Source organism: Moschus berezovskii, chromosome 4 (genome assembly GCF_049115385.1).
Source record: "Moschus berezovskii isolate FMDL1 chromosome 4, NW_MosBer_1.0, whole genome shotgun sequence".
In the NCBI taxonomy this organism is placed as follows: domain Eukaryota; kingdom Metazoa; phylum Chordata; class Mammalia; order Artiodactyla; family Moschidae; genus Moschus; species Moschus berezovskii.
Window position 1 is genome coordinate 11,334,028 of NC_142463.1, and position 21,029 is coordinate 11,355,056.

The window sequence follows — 21,029 nt, forward strand, 5'->3', positions numbered from 1 at the left end:
TGGCTGCAAGCCACCCTCCCGCACAATCCCTCATTCTGCTCCAGCCTGGTCACTTGTTCCCCAGAGAACCCCAGAGGTAGGGGGGTGGGGGCTGATGCTGGCACTGCAATCTGGGTAGGACGAATGGCTATCTCTTCCCCATCTGGATTCTATTATTTTTCAGTTTATCCTGGTCAAAAAGCACAAGATGAACGTCTGGAGGAAAAAAAATATAATCTTTGAGAAAATTGAAAATATATATCATTGTTTGGGGCTAGGGGCTCTGAGGCCCTGGTGTCTGATTCTCCCTGGCTGATCGCTCAGGCCTGGCTCAGCCCATCTTGGCAAATGAGGATGCCCATGACACCCCCAGGGGATCTTCCTCTGGGGTCCGTCCGGGACCTGGTCTCCTGGGTTTGCATGTGCGGAGGGGAGAAGAGGTGGAGCCACAGCCCCTCAACTTCCTTCCCTGGGGACATGGACCTGTTCTGGATATTTCTGGGACCCCAGATTATTCTCTGTAGGAGAAAGACCCACTTCAGTGTTAATGCTAGGGTGTATTGAGCCTTTCCTATGTACCAGGTACTCTTCCAAGCACTTTTCATGTGTAATAAGTCCTCCACATACAAACCTTCAAGTTGCGAACTTTGAAAGATACAGACATCCATCTTCATGTGTGAGTCTCTCCTATTGCTGATGGTCCTTCAGCTCTACTGTCTCCCACCTCTCCCACCTCCAGTAACTCTTCTTGCCTGTTCCCTTGATGCCAGCCCCTGAATGCCAGCTGTTGTACTGCACCATTGTACTTTTCAAGATACTGTATCGTAAGATTAAGCGTTTCCTTTATTTGTGTGTGTGTTTTGTAATGTATTATTTGGATGAAAAGTATTATGAATCTGTTACAGTACAGTACTATCTAGCTGTTTGTGTGAGATGGGTACCTAGTCTAAATTTGTTGGACTTATGAACAAACTGGACTTACTACCGTGCTCTCAGAACTTGTTCACATGTAGGGGTTTACTGTCCTCTAAGGACATTTCCTTTATTCCTCTCACAGACCCATCTGATGGATGAGGAAGAACAGGCCCAGAGAGCTGAAGAAACTTGTCCGTGTGCACATACCTGGGAAATGGCAAGACACTCAAATCTACTTCTCAACCACTCGGCTACGAAGCCTCCTTTCCTTGGAAAGAGAAAGGGAAGAAGGGAGAGGGAGGGAGATCACGCTCACGGTAAGTATGTGAGCGATGATGCCGCCGGTCCTCGTGTACAGCCGTCGCTGTGTGTGCCCCTCGCGTGCCTGGCTGCATCCGTTCCCTCGCCTGTCCCTGCACCACCCAGCTCAGGCCCTCTCTCCTGCCGCCTCGCCCTCCCCCACCCATCTATTATCTATTTATCCTTCCATCCAACATCCATCCATCTAGTGTCTATATATTCAACTACTAGCCAACCTGCCATCCATACCTACCTATCACCTGTGACCTGTTTTTAAGTGTGGGGTCAATTGTATGTCGGGATGCCCCCCAGCATGTCTGTGTACACTTGCGCATATCTGAATGTGTCTGATAGGTGTCGGTATACATTCAGGTCTCCAGACGTGTAATCCACTCCACTCCCTCACTGGAGGCCCTTCCCCCACACCTGAAAAGCCACCTGAGGGAGTGGAGAGAGGCCTGGCGCGCCTGCCCTGGGCCCTGGCTCCCCTTCCAGCCCCAGCGGAGACTTAATTAAATCCCTTTCCCAACAAGTGTGGTAATTAGTGCTAATGGTTGGCAGCTGAAGAGGTTCCTGCTGCGTGTGTGTGTGTGTGGGGGGGGTTGGGAATGGTGGGGTGCATGTGTGTGGAGCAGGGCCTTCTCAGCTCTGGAAACTCCTGGGGAGAGGCCGTGGGCTTTGCAGCTCCTTCTCTTCCCCCCTCCATGTCTCCTGACCTGGGGGCTGCAGAAAGCTGGTGTGCGGTGTGCCCGCCTGCCTGGGAAGGGCCTGGTGTGGTGCCCTGGGCCTGAGTTCTCTGGCCCTCTGGGGGTCTGAGTGTGTGCTTCTGTATGTGTGGGTGCTCATGTGCTCACGGGCCTGTGTCCACCAAGGACGCTAACCTGTGTGCTTTGCTGTGTGGGTGTAAGCAATTGTATATGAGAGCAACAGTGACAGGAACGGTGCGCCTGGGGTTATGCAACAGGATTCATGGACCCTGGGTCTGTGTGTCCATGACATGTGCCTGATTGTGTGTTTTTGGGTGTCCTTTGTGTGTGCTCAGGACGTGTATGTGTGTGTTTCTGTGTGTGTGTGTGTGTGTGTGTAAAACGAGCGAAGAGCAGCAGGGCAACCCACTTCCGGGCCTGACTGACACCCCTTGCAAATAAATGTGACAATGAAATATAGTCCTGAAATTGCTTTGGATGCTCCGTCAAGCAGGCGACGCGGAATAGGTGAAGTTGTAAAGTGTTCCCTGGGGAGCTGCAGCGGCTGAGTGACAGCCCGTCCCTGCTCCTGCCTCCCCTCCCGGGCCTCCCCCGCGGCCCCAGGCTGCCGCTGCTGCTGGTCCTGGCCCACAGGGAGGGGGGCACTGGGCCCCATCTCCATGGCTGTTTGGAGGGTGAAGGGCAGAGTTGATCTGCCAGGGCTTCCTTGCTTCGTGTTTGTCTCACAACTCTCTTCAGATTGGACAGCCCCAGAAAAGGGCTCTGTATTCCTGTTGAATGCACGCAAAGTATGTCCAGTCCCTCCTGCTGTGCCCTCAGTGTGGGCTCCCTGAGGACAGGCCATGTCCTCGCCCTCAGTGTGGGCTCCTGGAGGACAGACCTTGTCTCCCCACTCAGACTGGTCTTCTTGAGGTGGGCTACATCTCCCTCCTCAGGCTGAAGCTCCAGAGGGCACAGTTCTTCCCTCCTTCCTTGAAGGGGGGACATTTCCTCAGAGACCGGAAGACCCTTCAAGAGAGTGTCAGTATCCCTAGGCTTGCCCCAGGCCCCCTCCAGCTCGCATTCTGTGAACACACATCTGGTTGAAGGTGCACCTGTGTGCATGGACCTTTGGAAGCTGAAGAGCAAAGTTTCACCTAGGTTTTCAAGACCTGGGTTCAAATCCCACATGTGGTGACTGACTAGCTGTGACCTCAGCTGGGTTCCCCTTCCTCCGCCTCCCTCAGGGAAGATGGAGGGAGTAACAGCTTGCGCAAAGCCAGCATGCTGCTTGAGGCCCTGGCCAATGGGCTGTAGGAGATGCCTTTCTTTAAATCACAAAGAGGCCTTCTGCTCACTATACCCTGTGCCCTCCTGGACAGCACCTTTTTTCTAATCCTTTAGCCTAAAGGGGGACCTTGTTAAAATTCATCCCCCAGCACCAGTGGCCGTGGGTGTCTGGGTACAGGGAGGGCCAGTGAGACAGGCGTGTGAAGCGCTCGCTCAGCCCCCGGCCCTGGGTGAGCACCCGCGGCGCCTCTGATGGGTGGCCGTGAGGGTCAGGGTGTGTCTGGGTCTGAAAGCTCTATGGGGGACACTTTGGTCTTTGCGTTTTACCTCTTTATTTTGGGGGTGACCATCTGTCCTTAGAACCAGAGGTCGTGTGTGAGAGAGAGAGGGGGAGGGAGACAGAGAGAGGAAGGGAGGAAGTGCTGGAAGCCAGGGGCTCGGTAGTGAGGGGACATGAGAGTTTGGCTGAGGGCACCATGGGGTCGATGAAGGCCCATTTGGAAGGTTAAAAGTTGGGCCAAGAGCCTCCAGGATGAAGAGCGAAAGTCATGGCTGCAAATCGTCTCTCCTGCCGGGGCCAGGATGTCTGGTTGAGATGGAGATGACACTGGGAGGAGGAGACATGGACATTCTGGTCCCTGCAAGGCCTGTGCAGCCTGTGCAGAGCCCCTCTTCCCCTCACGCCGGGTCCTCTCCACCGCCTGCAGGGACATCACTGGGGTCGCTGCCCTTCCTGGGAACCTGCCTGCCTCTTTCTTTCTCTGTGCACAGGGGATTCCAGGCTGGGAGTAGAGGCCACGCACAGGGAAAGGCTCTTGCCCTCTCCAGTTCTCCCGCAGCAAGTCCTAGGGAGGGCTGTGGCCAGGTAAGGCCCTCTCTGCCCCTGACCTGTCTCTGGGGAGTGGGGCGCCTCCTGCCCAGAGGCAAGACCACAAGGCCTCTGAGGGCCTGGACTGTGGCTTCCTCCCCAGGGGCATTCTTAGCTCCTGGCTCATAAATAGCTGCTCAGTATTCATTTCACAAGCACGTTTGGACACCAGGATCCACTCTGCTGTAGCTGTAGCTTCGGTGCTGCTCCTGGAGTGAGGTGAGCTGATTGAGACTGCTCGGCTGGTAGAATGTTCTGGTTTGTTGACAAGCGGTGTGTTCCACAGGGCGAGGGGCAGCGAGGTCCTGGGTGCACCCTCACCCAGAGAGAACGGCTTTGCACAGGCTTTATAAGTCCCAAAGGGAACAGAACATCCATGTCTTCTCCTCCCACTGTCATCTCCATCTCAACCAGACATCTGGGCCCCGGCAGGAGAGACGATTTGCAGCCATGACTTTTGCTCTTCATCCTGGAGGCTCTTAGCCCAACTTTTAACCTTCCAAACTGGCCTTCAGTTGACCCCTTGGTGCCCTCAGCCAGACTTGAATCATCCTGAATTCTAGACTATGCAGCCCAGTCAGACCGAAAGGGACGTTTCTACCTTTCCCGACCGTGCCCTGGTTTACGGATGGTAGTAATTAGTCCCAGGTTGGAGGCCTCTGGGTTTAATAGGGGTGTGGATTCTGGCCAATTTAGTCAGGAAGAAAAAGAACAAAGGAATCTGTGATGCAGATGTATGATCGTTTAACACCGCTCTGGCTTTCCCTGGGAGGAGAATGGGGGAAGGAGCCAGGTTTGAAAGTGTCTGCCCACGCCTAGGTTGCTACTAATTTCATTTTAATATCAGGCCATTGTATAATGAATAATTACATCCCTCCACAGGTCACGTGAGAGACGGGAGGTGTGCATGGGCAGGCGGAGTGCAGAGGGTCAGAAGGACAAGGCTTGGCTCATCTGCTAACAGCAGGGTAGCCCCACGTAAGTTCCTGAGCCACTCTGCGCCTCAGTTTCCTCGTCTGTAAGAAAAGAATGATGCTTTCTTTGCAAGGTGTCGTGAGTGTGAAGTGGAATTATGCACACAAACTGCTAAGTACTAAGTGTGCTAAGCCTGCTGTGGAGTCAAACAGTAACTATTACTGTATTGTGACGGTGCTCCCCTGGTGGCTCAGCGGTAAAGAATCCACCGCCAATGCAGGAGGTCGGGAAGATCCCCTGGAGGAGGAAATGGCAATCCACTTCAATATTCTTGCCTAGAGATCCCATGGACAGAGGAACCTGGCGGGCTACAGTCCATGGGGTTGCAAAGAGACAGACATGACTGAGCACACACGCGTGCGCACACACACAGACACACACAGACACACTATATTGTTACACTCCGGTGTTTGCATATGTGTGTGTATGAGACCAACACCCCTCTGTGTGTGTGTGTGTGTGTGATGGACACTGTATGTGTGTGCTGTGAGGGACACATGAGTGTCCTCACTCGTGACCTGTGCGTGAGTGTCTTTGTGATGGGCACCCACACGTGTGTCCATGTGTGATGGCCCCCGGGCCTGTTGACGTCTGTATATTAAGAGCCGATTGGAGGACAAAAGCACTTGACTGGGAACTGGATTCTGTGAGTTTGGTTGCTGTTTCCACCATATGCTTGTTATGGGTGACCTTGAGCAGGCCATTGTACCCGTTTCCTTATCTGTAAAATTGTGCTGAAATGGTCATGGTAATCATGGTCAGTGTTTAATGAGTGCTCACCTTGTGCTGGGATAGCAAAGCTGGCCCTGGGCCCTCCCAGGATGGCATTAGACTCCAGGGTGGTGCCGAAGTGTCTTCCCAGCCGAGGTGTTCTGGGCACTCAGGAGGGGAGGTCGTTGGGGACGTGTGTGCGTGAGTGAGTGTGTGTGCACAGCAGTGTCTTTCTCGAATGTGCTTCCAGGCTGGGCTGAATGAATACATACCTGTGTACAGACAACTCCATGCTCCTGAGTGTGCACACCCAGGTCAGTGCACACTTACCCACGTCCCCCCAGGCAGATGTGTATGCACCCCCCACTCCCACGCTGGCCCTGTTTCAGCACACACTCACACCTGTGCACTCGCCCAGGTATTCGCCGGCCCCGTAATTGACAGAGGCTGAACCTCGTGCTACCCCTGGGTGCCCGTCCATCACTAACAGATTTGTCAGTTTTCCAGGGTCGCTGCTCTGACAACATCCCGCAGACTGGGTGGTTTCACAGAAATTAATTTTCTCAACTGTGGAGGCTAGAATTTTGAGATCAAGGTGTCGAAAGGGGTGGTTTCCTCTGAGGCCTCTCTGTTTGGCTTGTAGGTGGCCGTCCTCCCTGTGTCCTCACGTGGGCTTGTCTCTGTGTGTGTCTATGTCCTATCACCCATCTTACAAGGACACCAGCCATACATACATCAGATGAGGGCCCACCCTGAAGACCTCATTTTACCTTCATTACCTCTTTAAGGACTTGCTCTCCAGGACTTCCCTGCCCGCCCAGTAGTTGGGACACTGCACTTCCACTGCAGGGTTTGTGAGTTCGATTCCTGGTAGGGGAACTAAGATCCCGCATGCCTCATGGTGCAGCCAAAAAATAGAAACAAACAAAACAAAAAACCCTCTCTCTAGAAACAGTCACATTTGAGGTACTGGGAATGCGAATGTCAACACAGAAGCTTTGGGGGACACAGTTCAGCTTGTAACCCTGGGAGAAACTCTCTAGCACAATGTTCTCTATAGAAAACACCTTGAACCAACCCTGCTTCCGTTTCCTCATCTGTAAGATGGGGATAATAACCGTACCTGCTGTATAGAGTTGTTGTGAAAATCAACCAGTTAATCTACCGAAGTTCTTAGGGTAGTTCCTGGCACACAGTAAGTATTCAATAAATATTGGCTGTTTTGTGGTCATTTCTTAGTATTAATATATATTACTGAGTTTTACGTTTGCTGCATTATTGGTGATTCTGTGCCTGTAATGAGTAGTAGGTCCAGGCAGCCAGGGGCTATGAACTTGGCCCAGATCTCTAAGGTGGGCTTCTTGCTCTGTACTGATGGCTGAGGAGATTGTGTCTACACGTGTCAGATTTTCTTGCATACCTCCAGTGACAGGGAGCTCATTTCCTCCCAGAGCAACCTTGATGGGAAGTTCTTTCTGAGTGCTGCCCTGAGTAGTAGTGTATCATTCTGCCCATGCTTCTTCCTTCTGCCCTCTATGGCCAGTCAGCAAGCCCACTTCCATTTCTAAATGGCTTTCCCCGGGGAGCAGCAAGCCTCCAATATTTCTTTTGTTACCTGAATTGTGGTGCATTCAGGTCCTCAGCCTATACAAGCGAGGCAGACTTTTAAAGAAAATGTTAATAGCTTTATTATTTTCCTTGATTTAAAAATGTAACACATGGTCGTTAGAAAAACTCAGACAATACAGAAAAATACAAAGAAGAACAGAAAACCACCCATCACCCCAGCAACCAGAGATAACCGGTGTTAACATCCTTTAATTTAATTTTTGAATAGGCAGTACATTCACAGGGTTCAAAATTTAAAACATTATAAAAGAGCGTTATTCAGGGAAAAGTTTCCCTCCCACGCTGCCGTCCTCTAACCTTAGTTCTTCTCCTCCTTGCAGACTGAAAAATAGTTATTAATTTCATATGCAAGTTTCCAGGGATATTTTGAGGTATAGAAGACTATTTTAAGATCTTTTAAGATAATATCAGGCTATTTTAAAGGATATTTTAAGCTCTGTAAAGATGCACACATACACACATACGCTTTTCCCTCCCCAAGCTCATTTAAAAAAAAATTTTATTGGAGTATAGTTGATTTATTTTTATTTGTTTGCTCTGGGTTTTTGTTGCTGTGCTCAGGCTTTCTCGACTTGTGGTGAGCAGGGGCTACTCTCTAGTTGCAGTGCGTGGGCTCCTCATTGCAGTGGGCTTCTCTGGTTATGGGGCATGGGCTCTAGGTGTGCTGCATCAGTAGTCATGGCACACGGATTCAGTTGCTCCGTGGGATATGCAGTTTTCCTACAGACCAGGGATCGCAGGTGAATTCTTAACTACCGGACCACCAGGGAAGTATCCCACCCTCATTTCTATTTACCTGCTTTTCGCTAAACAGCACACAGTGGAACCCTTTACCAATCCATTTTCAAAGAGCAGGTATTTTACCTTTTCCTGTTACATTTTGTTTTCTTGGCCCGAATGCACTGTTTTGGACTTTAAGGGTCAGTTGACATTCTTCTGTTGGCCTTTCCAGCTTTATGACATCTTGTCATCTTCAGATGTATTTGCAATGATCCTCTCCAATGACATGGCCTCCGAACCATTTAATCAACACTCAGCTCAGCTTATACGACAATATTTGTACCCAACCCACATATTACAGAAATCAATGAGGCTCTCCTAGGAGAGGATTGCATGCGTTTCTTAAAGATCTAAAGTGTCTTCTCTTGGAACTGCTATTCAGTGTGGAGGTTTGCAGGACATATAAGTTTTTTAAGCAAATTGTTGGCTCCCGGTGACTTCTCTTTTCTTCCTGAAATGTTCACAAATGACTAACCACAAACCACAGTGAGCAGTCTACCTGCCGGGTATGGTTATGGACTCTACATACCTTAGGTCATTTACTCCCCCAAATAACCTTATAAGGAAGGTACTATTACCACCTCCAACTTATAGGTAAGGAAGCAGTCTCAGAGAGGTGAAGTAATTTGCCTGAGGCCACACAGCTTATAGGGGGCAGAACCCTGCTTAAAGTGCAGGTCTGTTTGCTTCCAGGGCCTGCTCTTGGCTTCCCCACTTTACTGCCAGTGTTATCACATCTGCTGAATAATGTGCCGAGGAATTTTGCCACGGATTGGCACCAATCTTATGCCCCTGCGACACTGCTATGCTGTTGGGCCTACTTGGCATAGTGGTCCAGGCTCCTTCGTGGGGTCTCTTTTTCACTGGCTCCAGAGAATTTACTCAATGGGTCACCCATGCTTCTCCACCCTTGTAAATTTCCTTAATGCAGCTTTGCGGAGTGGGAATTCATAGGAACTGCAGCAGCAGATGTGAGCCAACCACAGACAACCGAGGTTGTCCATGTGGTGGTCCTTGTGAGGACTTGGGTGCAGCGTTGCAAAGAGTAATGATTAAAGGCAGAGAGGTTAAGGGTAAAGGTTAAGGGTGAGACCACTAGGATTTCAGCCAGGTTCCGTGCCTTCCTGCTGTGTTACTTTGGACAAGTTACTGAACCTCTCTGGGCCTCAGTCTCCACATCTGTAAAGGGGAGAAAAACTGAGACCATGTGCGAACACTCAGTAAATTTACCATCCCTCATTAGTGTGGCCATTCCAACCTCGTTTGTTAGACTTCAGTTCCCTGATCCTCCTCTCTCGCCCCGGTTTCCTCCGTTAGTCTTCCTCAGATGGAGCAGTTCAGATCTGCTGGGCGGGGCAGTGCCGTGGCTGGAAGGATCAGCAGTTTTGGTCCCCATCCTTGCGGCTTCCAGTGTAGGGCTTGATGGAGCAGCCAGGTCCGGAGAGGGGGAACCTGGGCCTGGCTCTGTCCTCTCTCCCACCCTGCCCACTCCTTTCCATCAGCCCCTGAGGAACACCAGTTCCCTGGTCCCTCCTGTAGGAGGGTGGCTCCAGACACACCCCTCCCTCACCCTGTGACAGCTGTGTTTCTATGTTTCTGGGCCTCTGCTAAGGAGACACTGGCTTTGTGCCCTGTGTCCTTACGTAGATCAGGGGCTCTCCTGGGAAGGGACCATGTGTCCTCCTTCAGACCAGTGCCCACCTACCCCCACCTTGGGTACATCTCCTCCTTCAGCCTGGGGCCCCCAGTACTGGGTGTCTTTCCACTCCGCTGGAACAGGGGTGAGGCTGCCCTGTTCTGACTGTTGTCTTGTCCCTCTCAGAGTAGGGGTGCCCAGAGAGTTGTGCCTCTCCAGACCAGGGCCCTCTGCAGACATGAGTAGGGTCTCCCCATCAGGAAGCTCCCTGGGGGTCAGAAATGTGTCTCTCCCTTTACCTTGGGGATGCTGAGTGTAGAGCCTGTCTCTTCCCTCTCAGTCTGGGGCTCTCCAGGGACAAGGGTTGTGATTTCCTGCTCAGATTGGGGCTCCCCTGGGTCAAGTTGTGTCTCCTCCCCTCCAACTGGGGCTCTCCTGGATGGGTCTGATTCTTCCTTCAGACTAGGGCACTTGGCTGGGCACTGTAGCTCTTGCTGCTGCCCCCACTGCTCCCGCCCTAGCCAGGAGTTCAGTGCCAGGCAAGTAATTGAATTCCTGCACGTTAACAAGTCAATCATGGAGTCTTAATGAGTCCTGAGTAATCTCAGACATGCGTGTTAATTAAATAGCTGTCCCGGTTCTAATCCGCTGGAAGTTAATCATTGGGGAATTAGGAAGTGTCAGCCAGGGAACTTCATTAAGGCAGTGAGGGTGGGGTGTGGTCAGGGGAGGGAAGGAGCCAGGGGTCCAGGGGCAGGAGTGCCCTGTCCTGAGTTCTAGGACTGCAGGGGGGTGGGCCTCAGAGGAGCAGGGGTGCAGGGATCCCCCCTCCTTCTCTGGGCATCAGGGTCAGGAGCCTCCCCAACCTCAGTCCTGTTGCCCCGCTCTTGTCTGAGCCCTCCTTTACCCCCCAGCTCCCAGCCAGGCTGGCCCACCCTGGCCTGCCTCAGTCTCCTACTAGGAAAGCTCAGGAGGAGGCAACATCATACACAAAGGACACATAATAGGGAGAGTGGAGGAGGGCTCTGTAAACAGAGGTTCTCTCAATCCTGCTGGTGTTTGACCCCTCCAGCCCTGTCTCCAATACCCTGCACCCTCCTTAGTCCCCCTGGAGGCAGAACTTCTCTGGAGGGCATCACCTGCTCACCCCTTCAGACTTCCAGTGGGTCTGGCCAATGGGAGAATTCTGTCGGGTGGCAGCCTGTTGGTTCCTTTAATCCTATGCACACCCCTGCAGATAGTCCAGTCATTTAACCTTTTCCTGGAGTCATTTGAATAAGCAGTCTCCTCCCTGCCAGAGCCCTGACTGAGGTTTTGAATAACCCCTTGGGGCTTAGAATGTGGCTCCATCAAATGATTTGGTCTCTATGGTGGTTAAATATGGCCACACCACACTTTCTTTGCCATTCCTCCTACTGAGAGTTGGAGTATGTTTTCTCTCTCTCTCTTTGAATTTAAGCTGGCACCTGACAGCGTTTACCAGTATCAAAAGTAAGACTGTCTAACTTCCAAGGCCACGTAAAAAGGTCTGAAAATGCCACTTTTGTTGCTTATAATACTCTGTCTTGGAATCAGGCTACCATGTACAGCCTGACATCCTGAGACCGCCATATTGTGAGGAAGCCCAGGCAAGCCACATGGGGTGGGGTGGTGGTGGTGGGACTGTCGTGGTGGTGGTGGTGATGGTGGTGGTGGTGATGGTGGTGATGGTGGCGGTGATGGTGGTGATGGTGGTGGTGGTGGCAGTGATGGTGGTGATGGTGGTGGTGGTGATGGTGGTGGTGGTGGTGGTCGTGGTGGTGGTGGTGGTGACGGTGGTGGTGGTGATGGTGGTGGTGGTGATGGGGGTGATGGTGGCGGTGATGGTGGTGATGGTGGTGGTGGTGATGGGGGTGATGGTGGTGGTCGTGGTGGTGGTGGTGGTGGTGGTGGTGGTGGTGGTGACGGTGGTAGTGGTGGTGATGGGGGTGACGGTGGTGGTCGTGGTGGTGGTCGTGGTGGTGGTGGTGATGGTGGTGGTGGTGGTGATGGGGGTGATGGTGGTGGTGGTGATGGGGGTGGTGGTGGTGGTGGTGGTGACGGTGGTGCTGGTGGTCGTGGTGGTGGTGGTGGTCGTGGTGGTGGTGACGGTGGTGGTGGTGGTGATGGGGGTGGTGGTGGTGATGGTGGTGGTGGTCGTGGTGGTGGTGGTGGTCGTGGTGGCGGCGGTGGTGGTCGTGGTGGTGGCGGTGGTGGTCGTGGTGGTGACGGTGGTGGTGATGGTGGTCACGGTGGTGGTGATGGTGGTCGTGGTGACGGTGGTGGTGGTGGTGGTGATGGGGGTGATGGTGGTGGTGGTGGCGGTGGTGGTGGTGGTGGCGGTGGTGGTCGTGGTGGTGGTGGCGGTGGTGGTGACGGTGGTGGTGGTGACGGTGGTGACGGTGGTGGTGGTGACGGTGACGGTGGTGGTGGTGGTGGCGGTGATGGTGGTGGTGGTGGTGGCGGTGACGGTGATGGTGATGGTGGCGACGGTGATGGTGGTGGTGGTGACGGTGGTGGTGACGGTGGTGGTGACGGTGGTGGTGGTGGTGATGGTGGTGGTGACGGTGGTGGTGGTGACGGTGACGGTGGTGGTGACGGTGACGGTGGTGGTGACGGTGGTGATGGTGATGGTGGTGGTGACGGTGGTGATGGTGGTGGTGGTGACGGTGGTGGTGGTGATGGTGACGGTGGTGGTGGTGGTGACGGTGGTGGTGGTGGTGGTGGTGGTGATGGTGACGGTGATGGTGGTGGTGACGGTGGTGGTGGTGACGGTGGTGGTGGTGGTGGTGACGGTGACGGTGGTGGTGGTGACGGTGACGGTGGTGGTGGTGGTGACGGTGGTGGTGGTGGTTGTGGTGGTGGTGGTGGTGATGGTGGTGATGGTGGTGACGGTGATGGTGATGGTGGTGGTGGTGGTGACGGTGGTGGTGGTGGTGGTGATGGTGGTGATGGTGGTGGTGACGGTGGTGGTGGTGATGGTGGTGACGGTGACGGTTGTGGTGGTGGTGGTGGTGACGGTGGTGGTGGTGATGGTGGTGGTGGTGGTGATGGTACTCGTGATGGTGGTGGTGCTGATGGTGGTAGGTGGTGGTGGTGCCGGGAGAGAGACCATGTGGAGCAGCACAGAGGCACCAGACCTCTGAGTGAGGTCTTGGACTTTCCAGCCTGATCCGTTTGCCTGCTGAATGCAGCCAGTACAGGACCACAGCTGAATCTGCACAGAGCAGAGAAACTACCCAGATGACTGCTGTCCCAAATCTCGCCCACAGAATGACAGAAATAGTAAATTGTTATTGTTTTAAACCACGAAGGTTTGGGTGTAGTTTGTTATGTAACAGTAGATAATTGACAGGGTCACCAAATGTACTTGTTTCTTAAGTCTGTCCTCCTTTTCTGAGGATACTTGTCATTGGGTTTAGGGCCCACTAATCCAGGATGATTTCATCTTGATATCCTCACCTCAATTATATCTGCAAAGACCCTTATTTTAAGTAGGGTCACATCTTGAGGACTTAGGCAGACATATCCTTTGGGGGCCCACAGTTCAACCCACTATGCAGGATAATGTGGCCCATGGGGACTTCTGTGAGTCCTACACTGGCGGTCCCACCTAGAACATGGCGATCACAGCCAACACTGATTCTCAGACCACTGCCAAACTGTATCGTTGTTCTCTGCATCTTTTCCCTCTTGACTGGAGGTAGAATCAGGGTGCCTCCTCTGGCTGTATCCAAGCCGCAGCCACACGTGCTGACCCACATGGTCTGACCCAAGCACAGGGCACTTCACTCAACAGTCACCAAAGACCCCCTTTCTCCATCACCTCTGCTTTGTGTACCTAGTTCCCAGAGGAGAGCGTGAGGTTTCATGTAAAACACTCTCTGCAACCCACATACCCAGAGATTGCAGCTTTCCTTGATGGCTGGGTCACTCCATGAACACGAATGGAGGTCTGAGTGAGACGCGATCACACCTTCTCTCAGTCCTCACAGTCCAGCACTTTGATAATCCCCATGGGAGTCAGCTAGGGCTTTGCAGGATTAACTTCTCTCTCTTCCAGGCTCCCACAGGGCTCCGTGGGAACATCTTTTGCTGCGTATTTTATTCTCTACCCTTTTACCATAAACTTTAGAGTCCCATCCCTGGCCTGGAGCTGGGAAGACAAGATGGTGGCTGGCTCGCTTCAGCTGGGGATTCTCTAGCTGAGTTCTTATACCTCCATGTTGGAGGACCCTTGCTCATCCCAGCCAGATGGCAGAGGTGGCCGTTTCACCGGCCCAGCTCTCCATCTCAAAAGCTTCTAAAGGAAAGCCCTCATTCTGTGGTTCCCCTCACCCATTCCCATCCCCAGGCCTGGTCTACACCTTGGCTGTATCCTTGTTTGGATGTGGTTTGCCCTGGTTGACAGGCCATCAGCACTGTCTCTGGGTCTCTGTCACACCCGTGGGCTCTCCTCTCCTGGGGCCCCGGCACCTTTTATGGGTCTTGATGGGGTCTGGGTTAATGCCAGGTGGCAGAGGTTCAGGGGGCTTGGTTCTGCTGGCGGGGCTGAGGAAGGGGGCCCTGGCCTGTGGTTCCTAGAATCCATGTCCTTTTGGGATGGGGGAGCTGCCCTTGTGGCCCCACATGTGGACGCTGCTGCCCATTCCAAGCTCAAGGCTTCCTGTTGACAGCACATGCACACGCGCGCATACACACACATACACACACACACACACACGCAGACACTGGGGCTACGTCATTCCTCTAGCCCCAGGGACAGCAGCTCATCTCCAGCTGCGCCTCCTGCCTGTGCTCCCATCTCCCCTCCCTCCTGGCTGCGTTTCTTCTGCCCTGTTTGCCCGCTTGTAGATCGGACAACTGTGAGCCAGACAGAGGCTGAGCGGCTTCCACTTTGTGGTGGAGGAGGGACAGGTTGGCACAGAGCTCCGCTGCCTTCCCGGGCTTGGTGGGAGGGCGTAGCTTCCAGCTCTGTGCTCAGGCCCCTCATTCCTTCCTGGATCCCTCTGGGAGACCAGCTCAGCCCAGAGTGGGTCCCCAGTGAACGGACTTACTGCCTGAGGGGCCAGGAAGTCTCACTTCTCTTTTAAAAAGAAACCTGCCTCTCCAGATGCAGTCAAGAGCAATGATGACAGCACAGTCTCATGCCAGATTCCCTGTCTGAATTCTGTCTCTCCCCAGCTGTGTGATTTCAGACAAGTCTGCGCCTCGGTTTCCTCCTCTATATTCTAGAGAGAATATCTGCATCCACTTCATAGGACTGGCAGTGTGAGCAGTGCCTGGCAGGTACGTTCTCAATAAGCATCATTTATCACTGTCGAGGCTCAGGCATGGGTCTGACCATGTCCAGAATTGTCTTCTTTCCACCTGTTTTCTACTTTCCTTCCTCATACTAATATTTAATAATAATGATTCTTGACCTTTTCTCTGCTGTCAGCTGGATGTCCTGGGATGAAGGGAAACAGGTCTCTGACCTCACAGACCTGTGACAGACCGTGGGCAGTGGAGGAGTAAGTGATGTGCTGGGCGGGCAGGGCACAGAGGCAGCTGTCTACGGGGTGGCACATCAGAAGGTCACTTCTGTCTGCGGTGTTTACAGAGAGCTCCACAGAGCGAGCAGATTTTGAACCTGACTTAAGGGATTGGTTTGATCAAGGTGGGAGGAAACATGACAGGTGATTCCAGGCAGACGGAACAGGAGGTGGGGAGCGGTGGTGGGTGTTGGGGTCCACTGGCCATGATGACACGTACCAAGACACGGATGCTGGTGAGGTGGGTTGGGATCAGATCTGAAGGGCCTTCAGTAGCAGATTAAAGATTTGGGCTTGTATGCCCCACTCTCTAGGGAGCTTCTGGGGACTTTGGAGCAGGCAGGTGATGCGGTTGCAGTGGAAAACTGGAAAAGCCACATTTGGTGCTGTGGGAAGGGTGGAAGAGAGTTTGATCAAGGGTCTCAAGGCTGGAATAGGGGTCCCAGGGGTGCCTGAGAGGAGCCCTACACCTGCCGCTTCACCAGTGTGTGAGGGCTGGGCTGGGGGCATCCTGCAGGTGGAAGGGAAGTGGGTGGATGGGCTCTTGGGTGGGGGTTGGGCAGTGGTGCTGGTGGCGGGGGGCCGTGGGAGAGATTCTCTGTGGCCTGGGGCTCCCCAGGGCTGATAGAGGATGATTGCTGCTGGGCCCTGGAGGAACGCCTCCCCCTTCCTTCTTGCTTTGGGGAGTGCAGGTGCCCTGTGTCTGTGTGTCGTGTGAATGGCTGCAGACCTGTGAGACTGAAGGGGTTAGGGAGCCTGCGTAAATATGTGCGCTGCTGCTGCTGCTGCTGCTGCTAAGTCACTTCAGTCGTGTCCGACTCTGTGTGACCCCATAGACGGACGGCTCCCCCGTCCCTGGGATTCTCCAGGCAAGAACACTGGAGTGGGTTGCCATTTCCTTCTCCAATGTGTGAAAGTGAAAAGTGAACGTGAAGTCGCTCAGTCGTGTCCGACCCTTAGCGACCCCACGGACTGCAGCCCACCAGGCTCCTCCATCCATGGGATTTCTAGGCAAGAGCACTGGAGTGGCTTGCCATTTCCTTCTCCTAGAACTCTACAGTTCTAGGTGCTGCTATGCAGAGGAGCTCTCAATCCTCACAGCACCCCAGGACGCAGGAACTGAGAGAGAGAAGTCACTAGTCCGAGGTCACGCAGCAGTGAGAGGCAGAGTCGGGCTGTGAACCCAGGCAGTCTGGCTCTGAGGCCTTGCTTTTCACTAACACTCTCTTGTCTCTCAGGGGAAGTATGGCAGTGTGAGCCTTGCATGTGCGTGTGTGTGTACGTGTGTGGCTCAAAGAGAACTGGGGGCGGGAAGGGGCGGGAGCCTTTGTTAAGGAGACACCCTCATCCTATCCCCAGACCCCCTCGGTCTCTTCTCTATCCAGGTGTTGGGCAGGAGCAGATGGAAGGAATGCCCTTCTCTCCCCCTCGCCCATCTACAGCTGCGGTGGGAGGTTGGGAGGAGACCTCTTAGATCAACGGGATGACCTTGGACAAGGTCACACAGCCTTGGCCCCCCACTGAGCTTGGGTGCTTTCTAGGTGACTCCTCCCGGGCCGTTGGGCTCCCTCCCCTAGACCGCTGTTCACCCCACCCTCTCTCTCCGCCTCTTACCTCTCCTCTTCCTCTTCTTTCTTCCCCACCTCAAATGCCCTAAATAAGGCAAAGGGAAACTGGTACAGGGAGTTGCCAACAACTTCCATCTTGCCTGGTGTCCGGATTGATTGAGGCTGCCTCTACTCAATACTGTTTGATTCTCCACTGCAATTAGCTTTTAATACCTGGAAGATAATTTTATTTTCCTTCCATCCTGAGGCTTACTTTAGGGGAATGAGATTAAGAGGGAGGACAGTATGGGGGTGGGGCTGGGATGGGAAGGAGAGAGATTAATTTCATATAAACAATTATGTATTTATATTTTCCCAGATTCTTGACTGCATCTCTATTTGTAGATGTGAGTTCAGCATCTGCCCTTCACCCTACCTTTCCTTGGTTACCATCGCTATCATCATCTTGGTCATCGGAAGTCATGACCATGTGGACCTCTCTAATTTTATCTCCTGGCTTCTTGCTCACTTGCTGCAGCCATACATGCCTTTTTGCTGGCACATTCTTGCCCCAGGGCCTTTGCACTTGCTTTCCTGTTGTCTGAACATTTCTCCCCTGATATCCACCTGCCTCCCACTTTTACTCATTTAAATTTCTCCTCAAATGTCACTTTACAGAGATATTTACTTTGGATAAAATAGCATTCCCCATCACCATCTCTTTGCCTTCAGTTCAGTTCAGTTCAGTCGCTCAGTCGTGTCCGACTCTTAGCGACCCCATGAACCACAGCATGCCAGGCCTCCCTGTCCATCACCAGCTCCCGGAGTTCACTCAAACTCATGTCCATCGAGTCGGTGATGCCATCCAGCCACCTCATTCTCTGTCGTCCCCATCTCCTCCTACCCCCAATTGCTCCCAGCATCAGAGTCTTTTCCAGTGAGTCAACTTGTCGCATGAGGTGGCCAAAGTGTTGGAGTTTCAGCTTTAGCATAAGTCCTTCCAATGAACACCCAGGATTGATCTCCTCTAGAATGGACTGGTTGGATCTCCTTGCAGTCCAAGGGACTCTCAAGAGTCTTCTCCAGCACCACAGTTCAAAAGCATCAATTCTTTGGCGATCAGCTTTCTTCACAGTCCAACTCTCACATCCATACATGACCACGGGAAAAACCATAGCCTTGACTAGACAGACCTTGGTTTGCAAAGTAATGTCTCTGCTTTTTAATATGCTATCTAGGCTGGTCATAACTTTCCTTCCAAGGAGTAAGCGTCTTTTAATTTCATGGCTGCAATCAGCATCCGCAGTGATTTTGGAGCCCAAAAAAATAAAGTCTGACACTATTTCGACTGTTTCCCCATCTATTTCCCAAGAAGTGATGGGACCAGATGCCATGATCTTCGTTTTCTGAATGTTAAGCTTCAAGCCAACCTTTTCACTCTCCTCTTTCACTTTCATCAATAGGCCTTTGAGTTCCTCTTCACTTTCTGCCATAAGGGTGGTGTCATCTGCATATCTGAGGTTATTGATATTTCTCCCAGCAATCTTGATTCCAGCTTGTGCTTCTTCCAGCCCAGCGTTCCTCATGATGTACTCTGCATATAAGTTAAATAAGCAAGGTGACAAATATACAACCTTGACGTACTCCTTTTCCTATTTGGAACCAGTCTGTTGTTACCCTGCTTAATTTTTCTTCATAGCACTTATGACCACCTGAAAAGCAATGTTATTTTTTATTGGTGTATTTGTTGCCTGTCTTCTTAAGAAAATATAAACTCCTTTAAGGAAGGGGCTTTGTTTTGTCCACCTCTGTATCCCCAGTGTCTACCAGGGGTTCTGCCGTGTGCTTGTTAATTGAACGAATCGATATTGACTTATTAAGCCCTAGGAGGTAGCTACTCTTAATTTAGAGGGAAACAGAGGCAAAGAGAAATTAAATAACTTGCTGAAGTTCACAGAAGTGATCAGTGATTTAGCTGGTTTACAAACCCTGGCAATCTCATTGCAGAACCCTCATTTTTACTGCCTTTGTCTCCTGATTTCCTGTTTGCATCTGACTTATAGGGGTGGGCTGACCCCAAGGTGCTTGCTGTTGCTGACAAGTCAGGAGCTGGCTGAGCGGGCTGCAAAGGGCAGAATTTCCCATGGACCCCACTCCTGTGTCTCTCATAGCCTTTGCAGGAGCAGGGGACTTGGGGTCTACATGGCTCGGGGTGAGGAGCCCAGGACAAGCTGGAGGTGGACTGCTTTGCAGGTGTGAGGAGAGTTGTCACCAGCTCACTCTCTGGCTCTCTAGCCTGGCCCTGCCCCCCACCCCCTTCATTACATGGGGATAAAACAATGTTTTCCTAAGAAAAGCCATACCGGAGTGGTGGAATTGGGCCCAGGGCAAGTCACAGGAGGATTTAATCCAGATTTTTCTTGCTGAAGGAAACTTCCAAGACTTTACCCCTTCCCTTCTGTAGCAGATGTTACTAGTGTTTATACAGATCAGGTTTGCCTCTTTCCTGGACACATGGGTTTTCCAGGTGGCACTAGCGATAAAGAACCTGGCTGACAATGCAGGATACGTAAGAGACGTAGGTTTGATCCCTGGGTGGAGAAGATCCCTGGAGAAGGGCATGGCAACCCACTCTAGTGTTCTTGCCTGAAGAATCCCATGGACAGAGGAGCCTGGCAGGCTGCAGTCCATAGGGCTGCAAAGAGTCTAACATGACTGAGCAATTCATTTCCTTCCTTTCAAATCACAAGGGGATTTAATTCATGTTTCTCTAGTCAAAGGGAACCTTCCATGACTTTTAACCCTTCAATCTGTGGCAGATGTTGCTACTGTTTATGCTCATGAGGTTTGCCTCTCTTTCCTGGACACATGGAAGACAACCCTTTCCAGCCCCTGTGCAGTTGGACAAGGCCACATGATAGTTCTTGCCAATGAAGTATGATTGGAAGTGATGTATATCATTTCTGAGCCAAGGCATTGAAGAACCTGGATGATCAGTCTTCCAATTCTGGAGCAATGGTGGAGGTCACATATTTCAAATGGTACAGCTACAAGATGGTGTGGGGGAGCGGTCCTCTCTCTGTCACCCTGGGGCCCTGAATTTCGCAGTGCAAGCAGAGACACGCCTTCTGCTGATCCAGACTGAGCCTGCAGTGTGAGCCACCAGTAAATCTTAGTTGTGTAATGCCACTGAGATTTGGGGTTAATTTGTTACGCAGCTTGGCTTAGCTTTTCCTGACTAATGCACCATTTTTTTTATCTGTTTTGTACATCTTCAATACTGTGGCCCATATCTCATTTGCCACCAGTGGGAATGTAAATTAATACAACTTTTCTTGAAGACAATTTGCCAGGGTGTATATATGAAAAGTCCTAAATAAGTGTATTGTCTTTGACTCAGAAATTTCACTTCTAGGAATTTATCCTAAGGAAATAATTGGACAAGTTCAGAAAGTTGTATGGATAAAGAGGATATTCATCACACAAAATGGTGAGAAATTGGATCAGCCTAAATATCCCACAACAGCAAATTGGTTAAATAAATTGTGATCCGGCTCTACAATAAAGCACTAGCTGCTGCCAGTGGCACGGATTTATTGACACAGAAAGAGAGCTACGTTCTGTTGCAGTGCAGGGGGATGCATAATGTGAGCCCATCTTTGTTAAAAAAATATGTATATTTGCATGAAGAAAGTCTGTGTGATAGTCTGCAAGCACTTAGCGATGGAAATTTCTGGGTGTGGAATCTCAGGTGGTTTAATCTTTCTTGGTTTTATTTTACCTCTCTATTTAAATTTTTTCTTCAGTGATTTTGTATTATGTATAATTAAAAATTAAAGGGAGGAAAAAAATGACTGTGTGATCTTGGATACATTAACCTCTAAGGCTCATGATTTCCTTACCTGTAAAGCAGGCACCAGGGTACCCCCCTCCTTGGGTTGTTGCGAAGATTCAGTCAGATCAAGTGTTACAAAGCACCTGGCACCTGCTAGGCGCTCGAAACCCATAGCTGCTGTTATCAGTTATCCGTGAGCTAAGGACCCTTAGAGGTTGGTTGGTTCATTAATTAATCCATCCATCTATCCATTCATTCAATAAGCATGCTCGGAAACCCACTGTGTGTGTGGCTACATGCTGGAAAAAGATAACCATGATAATAAG

The 21,029-nt window shown here is 51.7% G+C and overlaps 1 long non-coding RNA gene across 1 annotated transcript in view; it reads left to right on the forward strand.

Moving 5' to 3' along the window:
• The first annotated feature begins 3,588 nt into the window (after positions 1–3,588).
• The window catches only part of LOC129540949 (uncharacterized), a 36,514-nt gene continuing 19,073 nt past the window's right edge, over positions 3,589–21,029 (forward strand). The window contains exons 1-2 of the long non-coding RNA XR_008682737.2: positions 3,589–4,035; positions 4,921–5,016. This is a non-coding gene — a long non-coding RNA (uncharacterized LOC129540949). The remainder of the gene's footprint in view (positions 4,036–4,920; positions 5,017–21,029) is intronic.